The 14,189-nt window shown below is 45.1% G+C and overlaps 1 protein-coding gene across 3 annotated transcripts in view; it reads left to right on the forward strand.

The window, feature by feature from the left end:
• Positions 1-696: 696 nt before the first annotated feature.
• Positions 697-14,189, forward strand: part of LOC126185203 (protein O-linked-mannose beta-1,2-N-acetylglucosaminyltransferase 1-like) — an 842,885-nt gene continuing 829,392 nt past the window's right edge. For 2 of the 3 annotated variants that reach the window (XM_049928081.1, XM_049928083.1), the window contains exon 1: positions 697-735. The gene's annotated coding sequence lies outside the window, so the exon portion shown is untranslated. The remainder of the gene's footprint in view (positions 736-14,189) is intronic. The other variant, XM_049928084.1, reaches the window with a different exon arrangement.

Consider the following 14,189-nt stretch of genomic DNA (forward strand, 5'->3'; position numbering starts at 1 on the left):
AAACTGTTCCGTTAACGACTATAATACTTAAATGGTTGTAGATCACCAAGTGTGGGCCAATTAAAATGAACTCGCATCTATTTGTCAGATTTTTGAGTCCTAATCTTATGTTTCACATCTGTCTTAGCAACACGCGGTAACTTAATAAGGCCGTAGCTTTGTAGCTGTAGTAAATTATGCACGACTATTAATATTTGTCCTTAGAAAGAACTAATTAATACTCTTCAAACTTTTCCATCGTTTACATTAAGGCTAAGACGCCCGCGATTGGTTTTTCAACTCAGTCTAAAGTATTTTACTTCGTCAGTCACTCTTTGATGAATTTTCTTGAACTATTCATTTCTTCAAAATCTGTTAACGTATTTTCCACAAATAACCCATTATGTGTAGGAGAATCACAAGGCTGTGCACTTGACAGCTTGAAATATTTTTGTTTTCTGAGACAAAAATTGGATGATAACTTTGTTTTACTTAAATGATTGGAAACGATAGCGGCTACTCTCAAGAAATAATTTTCCAAACTAGTACAAGTAAGTCTCTTAAGTAGGGACGGGAAAGAAGCGCGCGAGGCATCATCAATCACTTGATAAAACGCTTTCTCTCCGGCTCCATCTGTCAGAAGCTTCACCGGCTTTCAGCTCGCGAGGACCGTGAAAAGCGTTCATTGTTCTAACGAGCTTCTCATTTCTTCTTTTCAGGTGAAGCAAGGACTGTGGGTGCCAGGTTCCAGCAACGGTATGTACAATAATACGCTCGCTGCTCTAGAAAAAATACCAAGGTAACAGTACTGTTATCGTCTACTCATATTCCACAGACAACTGCTAAATGCGTGGCAGAGAGTCTTCTGCACTCTTACTAACCACTTCCTTACTCTTTCATTCTCCGCGAGCTCAAAGATTTGCTTCCACAGGCGACTTTGCGTTGATGATGTGACAAACTTGACCGCAGTGTTATTGTGAATGTTTGACAAATATTGATTCTCTGGTCAGACAAGTAGCTTTACGTTATAGGAGCACAGTCTTATCTTCTTAACTTTAGAGTCTTCACGGGCGATCAGTTATCGTATATGACCTCTCAAGTACCGAAATGGATAACACACTAAGCTCATGTTATAAAGGAGTGGTACTCATTTCCTCACATACTGCTTTACGTTCGTCGTGCAGTGTTGGGCCCTCTTGTGGAAATACGGCGTCCACAATATTCTGATACTTTATTGTGTAATTTCCTATGATCGGAAATCTACAGGACAGTCCTACGGTACAGCAGCTACTTGTAGTTCATCGACTGCACCAACTTCACATATGTCACTCATGTCAGTTATTTGACTGTTGCACCTTCTAGCATCACTGGATGGCCGTTGGCACCTTATAATAGCATCATCGTAATAGGTACAAACATATCTCACACCATCCCACAGAAGTTCCCACATTCAGCGACCAATCTTGTATCATTTACTGGCTGTAATATTAATTACTAATAATTTTCATGGTTTCTCATTCGAATTTGCGTTGAGTCACAACAATATAACAAAAATTAATTTTAACATTTTTCTCGAAAATTGACATTTATCATCATACTAAGCAACGAATACAAGAAGAAATTGGCGAAAATTTAACAATCCATTTTTTTAAAAACTGTGGTTTCACTTTGGAAGCACTGGGACTTCAGTTTTTAACCACCGATCATTTCATGAGATATATTTGAAAGCAATTCCTCATTTTTTCTAGGCGCAGTCCCACATCTTGAAGCTTCCATGCACTCATAACGTCTAAAGCAAATTACAGTCCCAAATAACAAGCAAAACTGGACCTAAAATTTCATAAACGTATGTCAAAAGTAAGTACCGCTCTAGTGGTTTCATTTCTAAACCACTCATAACAGTAGTAGTACAAACTCACATTTACGTTACAATAACTTTAGATATACTTACGTTCACTGTCAGTGATCTCCTCAGTACGATCACTATAAATAAAAGAAACATACGTGTCTCCGCGCCGACTGTTGCTTTGAACGCTATAACTGACTGCTAAAATGCACTACATTCATAGAAGTACCTCGGTGTAGTACTAGATGTCTCCGTCTTTCAATAGCATCTTTGGTTTCATGCGAAATGTACTGATACTTAAAAAATTAATAAAATCGCGGTTTCAGGCAGAAACCACTGGTACTCAAAGGATTAAGGCACATTCTTATACTGATCATAGAGGAATATAGGAAGATTGGAATTCAGTGAGTACAAATTCAAAATGAATAAGGAAGGTAACACAGTGCAGCCTTACACCTGTGTCCACTATAACACAGGATCTTGTCAACACAAGAGGGTAGCTTGCTTGCTGACCATCAAAAGTTCTATTGTCCCTTTTGAGAAAGGATTAGTGTTTCTGTTGAGGAATCACAGGATGCAGGACCGTGACGTCCTCACTTTGGGTGCGATCACCCACTAATATGGTCCCAAATGGGAGATAATAGGCGGAAAGCGGTTGAAAAACAGCGGTTGAAGGGCAGAGGAGAAAAGGTGCTACGGCAAGCGCCGCGGAAAGAAAAAAACCTCTACGAAAATCTGGACGGAAAGTCTGGTGGATTTATGATATCAGCAGTAAAAGTTTATGCGTGGGTATAAGGATATGTTAGTAATGGGTAAGTTATCGTTGTTGCAGGATGTCGATGGTGTCTCTGCGCCAGCTTAAGGTTCTTCGTTCCTATAACACTCGGAGTTCGTCATAAGAGATGTCAATTTGATCATAAAATCGACCTCTCGATATATAATGTCGTGCGGGTTTTGTTTACGTGTACATGTGTTTGACTGCCCTGTCGTTGCTGGTTTGTTGGCTGTAAGAGCGCAGCTCGCGGTGTCAATTAGATATGCAATAATACCGGGATTCGCCGATATTTCGTTGCATATGTATTTCGTATAAGCTTGCCATAAGTGGTGAAGTGAAAGGGATTACTCGAACGTCTTTTGTGTGTGTGTGTGTGTGTGTGTTTGGTGCTTAGGGCGCTCAACCGCGAGTCCAATATCTTCAGCTCCTGTGCAGTCGACTGGCGAGTTTCTTTAATACTTCCACAAAACGGAATTCATTGTGCATGTCTATGGTGCGTGTGTATCGTGGAGCGTTGCTTATGTTTTGTAAAACCTCGTTCTGCCTGACCCGCAGGCGGCGCAACTGTATTTTGTCAGAAGCAATCAAATGAAAGCGATACGAACTGTATAACGACTATGTCGAGGATGTTGGTAACGGAAGCAGATGTCTGTATAAAAGTGTCCCCTATTAGAAATCAGGAAGGAACAGTGGGATCGCTGACCATTGTGCCACATCTCTGTTAGACGTGCTCCACGGGAGGTTAGCAAGTCGTGTGTTGCGTCTGACTTCACTATGGAGGCCGGGAAACAGAGACAGCGAGGTGTACTGCGGTTTTTGACTGCGGAAAGAGTGTCAGCTGTGTATGGAGAACATAGTATGTAATGCGCGCGTGTTTTTGTGTGGAATAAACGATTTCGAGACAAGGTCGGGTGTCCGTGAAGTACGGTAGTCGGCCAGCACAGGCTCATTATGTCCTCACCCCTTCTGTCACTGCTGTGGTAGATGCTGCCGTCAGAAATAGCCGACGTCCAACGCTCACGTTGGACATCAGTCACGGTACCGCTCACACTTTCATGACAGAGCATATGAAGTTCCGGAAAATATGTGCACAGTGCGTTCCCCACGACCTGACGGAGGAGCAGAAGGTGAACAGAATGTCGACATCACTGTCGCACCTAGAAAGGTATCACGATGAAGAGTATCGATTCGTGTTCCGTACTGACAAGAGAGATGAAACATGGTGTCATCATTTTGAACTGGAGAGCAAGCGTAAGGGCCAGCAGTGGCAGCACATGGATTCACCCCAATCGAAAAAATGGAAAGCCGTGCGCACAGTTCCGAGAAAGTCATGACGACCTTTCCTTTGGCTGCAGTGGCCAGCTGCTCACTGACTTTCTGGAACACGGCGCCACAATGAACGCACAGCGGTACACGGAAACGTCGCAAAAATTGACGGTCTCCATCAAGACCAAACGTCGCGGAATGTATGCGGACGGTATCATTCTGTTGCAGGATAATGCCGGTCCACATGTTGCAAGGTTGCTTGGACTAAGCTACAGAAGTTTCCCTGGGAAGCCCTTGCACATCTTCCATACAGTCCCAATCTCTCCCCATGTGATTTCCATATTTTTGGGGCCCTGAAGAAAGGCATTCGTGGCCATCAATTTGCTTCGGACGAAGAGGTGGACTCCTGGGTACAATCACGGTTCCGGAGGCAACAGCAAACATTTTCCCGTGTAGGCATTGACCGTCTTGTCTCACAGAGGGATAAATGCATTAACAGTTACTGCAATTACTTTTGAAGTAATACACAGTTTACTTACTTTATTTCCACCTGTCTCGTTTTCATTTGACTGCCCCTTACAGTTGCGTAGCTCCAGACCAGAGCTGCGTATGTTATCAGCGGCCTAATAAAAGTCATGGAGCTTACTCCTCCTATTTAATACACTTTGCCTATTAAGCATTACGTTTGAGCCTCGGGTGTGCTCTGTTGGCGACATATGTGGTTCCCCAAGTTAGCCCCTGGTCTAGCCAGACTCATGGTACCTGTCTTCCTCACGGAATCGTATTGGACGTGTGTGTAGCGTGATTTTTCCTCGGTATTGATGCAAATGCAGTTGCCTAGCTCTAGGTGTGAACAGAACCGCCTCGAACTTATCGATGTACACTCTAACACACCATTTCTCCAGCCGAGGATTGACACCTCAGACAGCTCCCTGGTAGTGAATTAATATTGGACCGGTTCCAATGCTGCGCTCGGATTACTGCGTCATCAGATGGTAGATGTTACCATTGTGTTATATGACTTTGGGATACCGCTAAAATAGAGGTTAAACAACCAAGGCCCCAAGATCATACCTTTGGTTACTCCGGGTCGGGTCGGTGGAGGAAATCAGCAACGCTGAGTTTGCGGATGAGGCCATTGTGCGAAAGATGGTCGGAGGCCTTTTCGATGTCCAAGAACACAGCCCCCGTTGCCTTGTCCAACTTGTAGCCATTATTATAAGTTGAGTTACCAAGAGGAATTGTTGTGTTGTCATGTGGTGATTCCTGAAACCAAAATTCTTTGACCTCAGGGTGTTTTTGTTGGAGTGCCTGGTGAGTCGTCTTAGAATCACTTTCACAACAATTTTACTGTACGAGCTCACCAAGCTGATGGGTCTGTAATTTTGTGAGAGGAAGTGGTCTTTACGTGTCTTCTTGAATATCAGTACCTCATTTGGCTTCCAAAAGGCAGGGAACGTTTGGTATTGGAGGATGGCGTTTGTGATGTGTGTTAGGTATTCTGTAGCTTTACCTGTGAACTCCTTGAGAACATGATTTTCAATGGCATCTGGACCAGCTGCGGTGTACTTCATAGCCCATGTGATCTCACATGCACGAGCGCTTCTGATTTCGTCGCTCGCTGGCTGGGCTACAAATTGTGCGACCTCTTGGTTGTTTCAAGTGTGAATACTGGGTCTGAGGGATCCAGATGTAACGTGAAAGACGTTGCTAGTACTCTGGGCATTAGTTACGTCGTTTCCTCAGCGAAGTAGGCATGTCCAGCAAGACCATCAGATCCTTGTAATGTGGGTGCGTAGTTTCGCTCCTTGGTGACGTTTCGAGAGAGGTTCCACACTCCTATGCGTGTAGTATCCAGCTCAGAGAATTTTATGATCCCACTGTGGGTTTCTGAAGTTTTGTATTTTCTCCTTCATGATTCTCTGGGTTCTTCTGGTGCGAAGGTTATGGAGTGGGGACCTTCGCTGCTGCAGTTATTTACTGAGTCGGTTTCACGTGGTGTTAAAACCCAGGACTACCTGTGTAAGGATTTTTGAGTGCTGGCGTGGCTTGATATTGGAATACCGTCAGCCAGTGAGCTCTAGACGACACCGGTAAGCGTCTTAACAGCTTCATCAGTTTGTGGTGTGTGAGTAACTTCGTCGTGAGTCTCTGGGGTGCTCTTGTCAAACGTCTCCTTGAACATATTCCATTTCGAGCGCTTGTAGTCCATTATCCAGCTTGGTTCTATTTTCTTCTGTGTCACTTCTGTGTACAGTATAACAGGTAGGTTGTAGGAGGCCGACTCCTTTTCAACCGCAACGTTGTAGTTGTGATGCCCTTTACGAGGGCTATGCCTATCAGTTCTGACTTTTATCTCGTAGTTTTGGGCACAAGTGAGAGTAAACCGGCTGTAATATGACGTAGGTTCGGCCTAGAGAGTATTACACTTTTTGCCGTTGTGGTTCCGTATTCGCGAGTCCCAGTCGAGGTTTTTAACGTTGAGATTTCCAACGACGATGACGCGGTAGAGTGTTTGTATGGCTCTTGGCGAGTTTTCTACTAATACCAGTCCGGTGATGGCTCCATTGAACTTGGCCCTGAAAGCTGCGAGGTGTAGCTTCTCGAGTTCAGGGTGGTCGATGTTATTTTGCTCAGCATCTTTGTGTATGATAATTACTGTTTCGCCTCCAACACTGTCGCCTGGTCGGTCAGTACGATAGACACAATAACCTGAGATGTTGTTTCTGAGATTTGAATAGCGACTCGTTTACAAGTGCGATTTGGATACCGTTCCACACTATGATCTCAACTAAACAGATTTCAGTTCACAACTACACAAGTTGACCGTGATTCTCAACAGTGCACACTCATCTACATTCTACTGTCGAAGATGTCGTCCTCCTCAGGTGGTAGTTTTTGGAACTGGCCCTGAATTTACTATAGGATGTGGCAGTGGTAACATACACAATTGAAATAGTTGTTGGAATGGCACTGCATTTTTATTCAAGTCTACAGTGACTTGGTGTAAGATAGTGCTCACATACAAATGAAATGTCGAAATTAAAATAATACAAAACTGTTCGGTGATGTTGCCATTAACTTGAGACAGATTACAAGCAACTACGATTGTTGACATTGTTATGCTTCATTATATGTTCGGTCGCTACATTCGGCCGAGTGACTGGAGCGTTACCCTCTCTGGATTTATTTGTACCTGAGACTGCTGTGGGACAATTGTTAGCAGGCAGCCGCTCAACGGTTCTTGACGATGCACTCTCCTCTGTGAGGGTGAGAGCAGTGGTGAATGCAGTTTCGGTCGGGAAGGTTGTCTTAGCTCATGGGCCGCGCGCCTGGTTTGCTAATTTTGAATTTGATTTATTCCTCATTTCACCTGTTGTCTTACATTTTATAACAGGTCGTTCATTTTACAACTTTTCATGTAGATTACGAAACATATTCCATATTACAAGCAACAATTATTGTTTTCGGCAATTACTATGGAAGTAATGATAACTTAAAAGTGCACTAGAAACTGAAAGAAAAAAAAACACACAAAAAATATTCAGATTTTAAGACGATATTGCGACAGATGATAGGAAAGACTTGGATAGAAAGAGAGAGAGAAATGTTACCCTGTCTGAGGCAGCCTGGTCTGAAAGGCGCGGAACTACTTCGAGCCTTGCAGTCCCGGTTTACTACAGTTTAATTAAGAGATTAATATTTCTAAATACTATTTACAAAAACGCTATGACTATTATGTACATTGTGGAAAGTGCAGTGGTGAGTAAGAGTAAAGTATGTTATTTCTTGGGGTTATTAAGTAACCTTCAGTTCCTGTATTATACACTCCTGGAAATGGAAAAAAGAACACATTGACACCGGTGTGTCAGACCCACCATACTTGCTCCGGACACTGCGAGAGGGCTGTACAAGCAATGATCACACGCACGGCACAGCGGACACACCAGGAACCGCGGTGTTGGCCGTCGAATGGCGCTAGCTGCGCAGCATTTGTGCACCGCCGCCGTCAGTGTCAGCCACTTTGCCGTGGCATACGGAGCTCCATCGCAGTCTTTAACACTGGTAGCATGCCGCGACAGCGTGGACGTGAACCGTATGTGCAGTTGACGGACTTTGAGCGAGGGCGTATAGTGGGCATGCGGGAGGCCGGGTGGACGTACCGCCGAATTGCTCAACACGTGGGGCGTGAGGTCTCCACAGTACATCGATGTTGTCGCCAGTGGTCGGCGGAAGGTGCACGTGCCCGTCGACCTGGGACCGGACCGCAGCGACGCACGGATGCACGCCAAGACCGTAGGAACTTACACAGTGCCGTAGGGGACCGCACCGCCACTTCCCAGCAAATTAGGGACACTGTTGCTCCTGGGGTATCGGCGAGGACCGTTCGCAACCGTCTCCATGAAGCTGGGCTACGGTCCCGCACACCGTTAGGCCGTCTTCCGCTCACGCCCCAACATCGTGAAGCCCGCCTCCAGTGGTGTCGTGACAAGCGTGAATGGAGGGACGAATGGAGACGTGTCGTCTTCAGCGATGAGAGTCGCTTCTGCCTTGGTGCCAATGATGGTCGTATGCGTGTTTGGCGCCGTGCAGGTGAGCGCCACAATCAGGACTGCATACGACCGAGGCACACAGGGCCAACACCCGGCATCATGATGTGGGGAGCGATCTCCTACACTGGCCGTACACCACTGGTGATCGTCGAGGGGACACTGAATAGTGCACGGTACATCCAAACCGTCATCGAACCCATCGTTCTACCATTCCTAGACCGGCAAGGGAACATGCTGTTCCAACAGGACAATGCACGTCCGCATGTATCCCGTGCCACCCAACGTGCTCTAGAAGGTGTAAGTCAACTACCCTGGCCAGCAAGATCTCCGGATCTGTCACCCATTGAGCATGTTTGGGACTGGATGAAGCGTCGTCTCACGCGGTCTGCACGTCCAGCACGAACGCTGGTCCAACTGAGGCGCCAGGTGGCAATGGCATGGCAAGCCGTTCCACAGGACTACATCCAGCATCTCTACGATCGTCTCCATGGGAGAATAGCAGCCTGCATTGCTGCGAAAGGTGGATATACACTGTACTAGTGCCGACATTGTGCATGCTCTGTTGCCTGTGTCTATGTGCCTGTGGTTCTGTCAGTGTGATCATGTGATGTATCTGACCCCAGGAATGTGTCAATAAAGTTTCCCCTTCCTGGGACAATGAATTCACGGTGTTCTTATTTCAATTTCCAGGAGTGTATATCTTGAATTTTACGTATTATTTTGCTTATATACAAAGTGTTCAGTTACAAGTGTTACATCCAACAGCGGTATAATGACCGCGGAATGGATATGCTTGCTGTTCATACTTAAGCTGGAACAGGTTTACAAGGTTCATTGCACTACACTGTTTATTCTAATACAGTTTAATTATTCTAGATGTTGTGTAAGGCTATCTGCTGTACGTGTTGGTGAAAGTGTTCGCTGTTTGAGTGAGTGTGTGTTTCGGTATTGCTGCATGTGTGGTGTACGAGTTGGAACTGTTGTCTTACGTGATTCGTGTGTGTTTCAGTGTTCTGTTATACGGCCGTGTCTGTCTGTACTCGTCATGTAATGCCCTTCAGACATCATCAGCTATTTTATTTATTGTCTCCCACTCGTCTTTGTCTCTTATTGTCCGTATCATGTCACTGTCGTACTGCGTTGGTGACTGGTGTGCTGCTCTGTATCGGTGACAGTGAAAAAGTATGTGTTCTGGGGATTCATGTTCCCCACATGTACAAGTAGCACACTGTCTGCGTACGGCCTACGCATACGTCAGGGTGATAACCTATCAGAAAGTTAGCCATACCCCGTCTAGTACTGATATGGCTCAGTGTCAGATGTTTCCTGATGTCCGGGAAGAAATGATGTACCCTACGGCCCTTATCGTTTGACTCCCATTCCTTTTGCGAGGTACCCACCCGCCATTTAACGAACTGGCGCTTCCCGGTGGTGGCCTGTCTGGTAATCGCAATTACCTTTTCCTGTTTCCCCCTCCTCAGCCAGTACTTTGCAGCCCGAAATCGAATGATCATGTCGATAGGAAAGATTCCAAGCCCCACTCAGAGTGATTCCACTAACGTGGTGCTGACAGTTCCTTACAGTCTTACCAGGACACTTCTCTGCGCTCGCCAGACGCACTCGGTGGGCCCATGCACTGTCTGCAAAACGGACTACAGACTCAAAGAGCGCACAACGGTAAGTTCTCAGTGTGTGTAATGGTACCCTGAAGTGTGTTATGTTGAGTCTGGCCAGTTTGTGCATGATCTTGGCAACCGCATCAGTCCTAGTTCTGATGTGTTCGTCAAAGGACAGTCGTTCGTCGAGTTGCACACAGAGATATCTTGTTTTCCGTTGTCTGTGTATGCTAATGTCGTGTAGTTTTATGGTCGAATTACTTTTTAGTGCTTGTATGCTAAACGACGAAGACGTATATTTTTTGTGAATGTTAAAATTGCGAATAATGAGTGATTCTCTACACATGTAGCAATTCATTGCAGTCCGAATGGATCCGAAGCATTGTACAATCCTTCTAAATTCCTGGACCTCCGGTAATATTTACGCTTTCAATTTCCGTCTGCGGACGCAAATATTTCGGTCCTTCCGAGCGGGATTGTGATGGATTCGGAGAAGTAACGTGCAGCGGCAGCCATCCATCGGCGGAACGGCAGCGACGAGTTCCAGCGAAGCAGCACGGAGACGTAGCCAGCATCGACACGACGCATCAATAAGCTAAATACCCGGTCTGGCTATTCTGGTTCCTCTAGTTCCCATTCACTCTAACTACTGCTTCTGCTGCTGTTACCCGCCAACGCCAGCTCTCCATGATGGACGAACTTTTAAGAAAGAAACTTTTTTACTCTAAGCTCGGTGGCGAAAGCAATCCCCACGCGGTTGTTACTGTTTGGAAACGAATTCGATATAGCAGACAAATCGAACACTTACGATATTACTGCCAGGCTAGAACAGTTGCCAAAATTTACCGGGAAGTATGAAGTCATGCAGTCACAGCTGGAATTTTTCGTAGACACACACGTGCTGAATACTGAGAAACCTTCGAAAATACGGTGTTCGTGGTTTCGAAAAAAACGAGAGCAGTTCCGATGAATCACGTCAACGCAGGTGACAAGGTTTTTCTCAGATGTTAGGTTTGCCTTGAGTGAGTGAAACGTTGCACATTAGAAAACTTTCGTCATTTAGTTGTGATGTAACACAATTGATGCATTTATACGATCCTGTGCAAATCTCGTCATGAGGAATTAAAGGGCATTGCTAAGTGTCATCTACATCTACATACATGCTCCGAAGCCACCGTATTTTGTGTGGTGGAGGGTACCCTGGACCACTAACAGCCATTTCCTTTCCTGTTCCACTCGCAAATAAATTGAGGGAAAAACGATTGTCTATATGCCTCTGTACGAGCCCTAATCTCTGTAATCTTATCTTCTGGTCCTTGCGCAAAATGTACGTTGGCGGAAGCAGAATCGTGCTGCAGTCAATCTCAAAAGTCGGTTCTCTAAATTTTCTCAATACTGCTCCTCAAAAAGAAAGTCACCATCCCTCAAGGGATTCCCATTGGAGTTCCCGAAGCATCTCCGTAATACCTGCGTGTCGTTTGAACCTACCGGTTACAAATCTAGCAGCCCGCTTCTGAATTGCATCGATCCTTAGCTAAGTTCATTAACTGGTAAAGCTCGCAATGTAATTTCTCATCTTCCGGTGAATAATACTAACTTTATGGTAGCTTTCGATTTTGTCTGTAACAGATACAACAATCCTCGATGGATTGTAATCGTCACATTTAAAGGAACTATTAACGCTACCGTCAATGACAAAGGTATGTGCAAGTGAACTTCGTGCGCTACTGATTGAGTCTTCAAGCAATGTGCATGCGTTAATGGCATTGCAGCCAGATGTGTCCTTGCAAGACATAATTACATCACAGCTCATTATAGAAAGAGTTGAACAGTGTATAAGACAGAGTCTGAAGCCAGTTTGAGTTCGAACAATTTCCCAACATTCAAAGAACCTTGTGTCTTTCTCGAAAACCATTGCAAATAATTAGAAATCGTCAAGGCTGAAATACCATCACGTCACGATGCATCTGGTAATAAACAATGAAAAGCCTCCAACGGCAAGCAGTTTGAGTAGTCGAGAGAGGTTTACACCGCTCCTGGAGCTGCATGTGTCATTTGCAACGACATTCACGCATTGCGCAACTGAAGAAAATTCATGCAAGCTGCATGTATCGAACGCATGCACAACAACGTGTGGTGTGATCACAAGTCTTCCAACTGCAAATCCATTAGCTGTACAACTTTTGGAAAACAACCCACACGTTGCTACACGCGGAATTACAGCGCTCACAAGAAGAACAAGAAAGGATTGTCCAAGTGACTTGCAATAGGAGCACAACGACAAACATTAACAGGTAGATAGAGTTATTGTTCACCGGGTGTTGATTGTTTACCTTTCCCGAAGATAACTGACTGTTTGTCAGAACAGGTAATTGAGCCGAGTACATGGGATTTGCTGAATGTACATCTCGCTGATCTAGATTTTTGGTCACCTGGTAAGATCAAAGTGTTGCTAGAAGCAGTAGTTTGTTCGTACGCTCAGAGGTCAAAGGCTATCTGCAGAGGAGCTGATCATCCAGTGCTTCAGGAGGCAGAACTAGGATGGATCATATCAGATCGGTATCAACGGCAGAGCACACTAGTTCGCCACGGCGGCCTGTCGTCTTTTGCTTTGTAGAAACAGATACTGGCGTTGAAAAACGTTGTAATCTGGGAAACAGAAGAATTCCATCAAGCTATGACGACGAAAGAAGAGAAACAGTGCGAAGCACACTTAGTGTAACACATATCGAAAGATTCCACAGACAGATTTGGTGTACACCTTTTGGAGTCAGTCAGGTGACTCTTTCCACGCTGCAGCAAACCGCTTCTCTCAGACTGAACAAAGACTACCAAGAGAAACAGAGCTTGAGGAAAGCTATACTCAGATTTTATGGAAGCACGTGTCTAAAATGGAGAAACTAGCTGATGTTACAAGGCGAAAATTGTCTCCTGCAGACCTGCAAGAAAACAACCTGTGGTGGTAGAGACAAGCCTAGCTTAAAGAAGACAACACTTCATGGCCTGTGCTAGACATCTCTAACGTTTCTGCATCTCAGGAGGTTCCAAAAGAAAGAGCTAAAGTCCTCTGTCACATCTGCAGACCAGTCCAAGGCGAAGGCATCGATTGTTCACTTCATTCCCCCAGCATCACCTCATTTGGAAGATACGAAAAGCAGGGGTGAACTTCTTTAAGTACCACTTGCAGCGAACGATGGAAAACATGTGTCTAACAGTCGAAGAGCTGTCAGTCTTTATTAATCAGATTGAGACTTACTTGAACTCTCGTCCTTTCACATCACTGTCTGCGACCCTGCTGATTCCGAAGTCCTGATCCTAGATCAGTTCCTGACTGGAACTGCGATCACAAGTATCCTGCAGCCAGATGTAGGTACAACCAAACTGACTTTGCTCACGGTGGAAACTACAACAGCAAAGTTTCCAGATCTTTTGGCGACGCTGATCATCTGGCTACCTACATCATCTGCAGTAGTGGGCCAAGTGCTCGGTCCCTAGTCAGACTGTGCAGCCTGACACATTTGCCAGAGTAGAGGAAGACAACCTGCCCACCAATATTCTTGAATCTGGCCTTCGTTGAAGGAATACAACATGAGTTGGACGGAATTGTGCGAGCGGCCAGTGTTCGCACATTGCAGGGGCTTTTGAAGATACCAATACGCGAGCTATGTCCTCTACCGAGTGTCGTGACACAAAAGTGAATAGTGTATTCATGTTTCTTATCTTGTATGTTTTCTTTTCTTTGTTCGGTATGTATCTTCCTCAGTGTATTTCGTCATTTTTTGTGTTTTAGAGTCTTTTTTTGTTAAGGTGATTGTGATTTTCAGGTGCCAGCTAAAAACTCTATTGACAGAATCGCTAGTTGAAAGACGCAATGATATGTATATTTCCATGTGTTCTTTTTCGTACTTTAGCAAGAAATTTTATTATTTGTATTACTATGGAAATAAATTAATATTGTTTTGGCGGCCGTGATGTTCAGTCACTACATTCTACCGAGTCATTGGAGACTGGTGCCCTCTGTGGAGTTATTTGTACGTGATGCCAGTGGGGGGAGAATGGTTAACAGGCCACCCGTTCAAGGGTGCCCAACTGCGCATTCACCTCTGTGAGGGTGAGAACAGTGGTGAATGCAGTTTTGGTTGAGTGGCTGTCGT

Source organism: Schistocerca cancellata, chromosome 4 (genome assembly GCF_023864275.1).
Source record: "Schistocerca cancellata isolate TAMUIC-IGC-003103 chromosome 4, iqSchCanc2.1, whole genome shotgun sequence".
Taxonomy (NCBI): Eukaryota; Metazoa; Arthropoda; class Insecta; order Orthoptera; family Acrididae; genus Schistocerca; species Schistocerca cancellata.